This window comes from Myotis lucifugus, unplaced genomic scaffold (assembly GCF_000147115.1).
Source record: "Myotis lucifugus unplaced genomic scaffold, Myoluc2.0 scaffold_5, whole genome shotgun sequence".
NCBI lineage: Eukaryota > Metazoa > Chordata > Mammalia > Chiroptera > Vespertilionidae > Myotis > Myotis lucifugus.
The window spans coordinates 15441159-15445067 of NW_005871053.1; the positions used below are offsets into that span (position 1 = coordinate 15441159).

At 41.6% G+C, this 3909-nt stretch overlaps 1 protein-coding gene across 4 annotated transcripts in view; it reads left to right on the forward strand.

Moving 5' to 3' along the window:
- Positions 1–327: 327 nt before the first annotated feature.
- The window catches only part of COBLL1 (cordon-bleu WH2 repeat protein like 1), a 146878-nt gene continuing 143296 nt past the window's right edge, over positions 328–3909 (forward strand). For 3 of the 4 annotated variants that reach the window (XM_023745447.1, XM_023745459.1, XM_023745450.1), the window contains exon 1: positions 329–637. The gene's annotated coding sequence lies outside the window, so the exon portion shown is untranslated. Of the gene's footprint in view, positions 638–3909 lie in introns of all 4 variants that reach the window. The other variant, XM_023745443.1, reaches the window with a different exon arrangement.

Genomic DNA, 3909 nt, shown 5'->3' on the forward strand with positions numbered 1-3909 from the left:
CCCCCCGGGTTAACCGGGTTCCGGCCCGCGCTCCCGGGGAGGGCGAAGGGCAAGAGGGGCTCCGCGCCTTCACCTGGCCCGGCGCCTCGCTGCTTGGCCGGCGGCCTGACTCCGGCCAACACGCACGCGGCCGGGGAGGCTGCTTCCTCCCGCCTCCTCGGAGGCCGCCCGGGGTGGGGGCCCTGCTGGTTTTTCATGGCTTTCCTGCCGGGGCTGCTGAAGAGCAGCTGGATGCCAGGGACGGGGCGAGGAGTCCGGGAGCAGAAATGGTAACAAAGGGCCCCTTGTTGGGGCTCTGGGAGGGCGGCGGGCGATACCTGTAACTGAGCTCCTTCCTGGGAAGGAGGAAAAAGTTTCCTTGGACCAGAGCGGAGGCCCAGGAAGGTGAGCCATGTCAAGGTGACTAAGGAGGGGGCTCTCTGCGAGCGGTTGGAGGGCCCCCGATGGTGTGCCAGCTGTCAGCCCGCTTGACAGTTCCGGGACCGGGCGGGGTGCGCGCCTCTGATTGGGGGTGTGTGTGCCTGTGACCAATTACTGGTGCCAAAGCCTAGCGCGGAGTCAGACGGCAAACAACCATACTTTTCTTCGTATCCTCACGTGTTTGAGGAGAGATTGGAGGTGAAGGGGCTGTCACATGGTGAGTTAATGTTAAATGAAGCATGCCTTCCTGCCAGATATGCTAATATCACCTTGCTAAGCGTTTGGGTAAACAGTATTGAGAACAGGTAGTTCCGCAAGAGATTGGGGGGACCTGAAAAAAACCTTCGACTTGGTAAGCTGCGAAGGCTTACCGCGGGTGCTCCCCGAACTTCTGAAGTGGGGCACCCCTCTGGTGCGGTGTAACTTTTTCCTACAGGTGTTCCCCCGACTCAGATTTTTTTTTTCTGGTACGCTGAACGCAGAAATGCCCTAAAAAGAATAGAAACATCCCAGGAAAGAAACATGAAAGGAAAAATCGACTTTGTAACCTGTGAATGAGAGTGTGCAATTTTCCTGACAAGAGTAGAGAAGTCATTTTTTCCCTGGGGCATGACAGACATTTCCGTAGAAGCAAGTCACAGCATGTTTATTCATCAGAGACCATGCGAGCATTGGCAGTTGTCTAGAGGAAACATGGGAAAGTCTCAAAGCAACATGACTAATAGAAAAGATATTTAGCATAATGCTTACGTAGTGCATGAATTAATTCTTTCATTTTGTTCCAAAGACTTATCTTCTTCCCTTTGCAAGTAGTCGTACTACTGTTGACTTCCATTTCTATTCTTTCACCATTTTTTTCTCCGTTGTTTAGATATTACCTTATATTCTTCCACATATTCTCACATTAGGATCTATGGGTAAAGAAATACATTGATAGAAAGATATTAATAATCATAGCATGAGCCTCTCAATGGAGCTGCAGAGTTATATAAATTGAAGCTGACACATATTTCAGGAATACTGAGAGTACTCAAAAAAGAACCCAGCATATGCACTTACACAAAATATACTTATGGGTGTTCAGAAATCAGTTAATACTTTTGAGTAAAATAGATGAGATCGGATGGCTCTGAGATGGGTGTTCAGAAATCAGTTAATACTTTTGAGTAAAATAGATGAGATCGGATGGCTCTGAGATGAAGGAATAGTAAGAATTTTCTAGTGATAAGCATGGCTATAGTTAAGATATTTCAGATTTTACTTTTGAGAATTTAAAGGTTTAATGAATAAGTTCTTTGTTTAGAAGAATACACAAAACTTTTATCTAATTTCTCAAATATGAAGAAAATACTTTCAAGGAATTTTGCCCTCTCCTAATTTAAAGAGCGACATCTGGAATAATGCTCCAATATATCTAAAAGCACCCCACTGTATCATTTTATCTTACATTATTCTATTCAGAAAAGTTATCAGTATCTGAAAAGTATTAACAAAAAATGACTTCTCTACTTTGTCTTCTTTTACTTATCTATCTTGTCCCTTGGCATATCCCAAGTGCCTATTACATGGTATTTATTGAACATTCAGCATTCAGTATTGCTTTTGTTGTTTTCTTAAAAACCCAAGACATTTAAAAGGTTTTAACTGTGAAAAATAATATCCTAGGTATAGGTATTTTGGAAGTGGCAGGGAGCAAGCTCAGTCAATATGTTATAATAAATCATTAGGTTTGAGAAGTAAATTCCTTGCTATAAAACTACTTAAATCATGACTCATTACTCTAATAGCCTACAAGGACTAGTGCTAGTTTAATCCTTAATCTTGTATATTACTGCTCTGTAGAATTTCTCTGTAATTTTCCATGCCTTACATTGTTGTAACAGGTCATTTTAAAGAAATTTAATGCAACTCTATATTTTATAAATGACAGTCTGAAGCCCAGAGACACTGAGTGACTTTGCAAAAGTCTCGTAGCAAATTAGTGGCAATACCAAGGAAAACAGGACTAGTTGCCTAGTTCATTGCATTAATTGCTGTTAATCTTTTTCTAAACACAATATTATACATTTAAATTTCAAAGAGTCATCTTGGGTACCTTAGCTTTAGAGCTACTAGTGCTTGTGTTTTTTACTTGCCCATGTAGATATGCTTAAAAATAATAAAATAAAATAAACCTCTTTGAAATTTAAATGTCAACATGTAGTTGACCTTGCTTTGAGGAACCTTAATGTATCTTTTTGTTTGTTTGTTTTTTAATACCCGAGAAGTGAGGATATTTTTCCCATTGATTTTAGAGAGAGTGGATTAGAGCGGGGAGAGGGACAAAGAGAGAGGAGAGAGAAAAAAAAATCTATGTGACGGGGACATACCAATTGGTTGCCTCCCATAGGAGCCTGGACCAAGAGAAGGGATTGGACCTGCAACCCAGGTAAGTGCCCTTGACCAGAAATTGACCCTCCAGTGCACAGTTGCACAGACTGATGCTCTAACCATTGAGCACCATCAGCCAGGGCAAGGGACCTTAATGTTTTGATTCTGAAACAAATTTTCAAGAATGGTCAGTGAGAAAAAAAGCGTACTACTTTATAATTTTTCAGCTTTGGACTTAGGGAGTTAATTGAAGGTGGTGGATATAAACATTAAGGAGTGATTTAGCAGCAGCTGCTTTCTTTAGCTTTTATGTGGATACTAGAAGCCCGTTGCATGAAATTTGTTCAGGGGGGGGCGTGGTTTACCCCTCAGTCCAGCCTGCATCCTCTCCAATCTGGGACCCCTTGGCGGATGTCTGACTGACGGTTTAGGCCCCATCCCCTGGGTTGGGCCTAAACCGGCAGTCGGACATCCCTCTCACAATCCTGGACCACTGGCTCCTAATCGCTCACCTGCCTGCCTGCCTGGTTGCCCCTTACTGCCCCCCGCTGCCAGCCAGGTTGCCCCCACTGAGACATGTCTTTAACCATAACAAAAACGCTTGCTGAAAATTATAAAGACCATTTGCCTTAATACATAAAATAAATATGGACTCAAAATTTATATAGAACTCCTTCTACCTTTGGTCTAGCTCCTAAGCACATCTGTTTCTAAACATCTTAACCACATATCAGTCATTTTTCATGACAGTCTCTAGCACAGAAGTTTAGATCTTCTCTTTACAATATATTCTAATATCTTATAAATGTTAAAATTCCACAATGCTTGCCAAGGAGCCAAGCCTAAATTTTCAATTACAAAAAACACCACACAACATGTATCAATTACTAATCATAATTCTGCAAAATCTCTTACTATAAGATATATATTGCTTTACACAAACAGATTATAAATCATTTTGTTCCAATTTATTTTAAGTTCAATATTTAGAGGTCTCCCCTGTAAATAAATTTTAAATTAAATAATCACTATTTCATTTGCCAGTTTCATCAGTTAGACCTGGGAGTCAATAATTTCTTCTGTATATGGGCAGAAGACAAATATTTTTAGCTTTGCAGG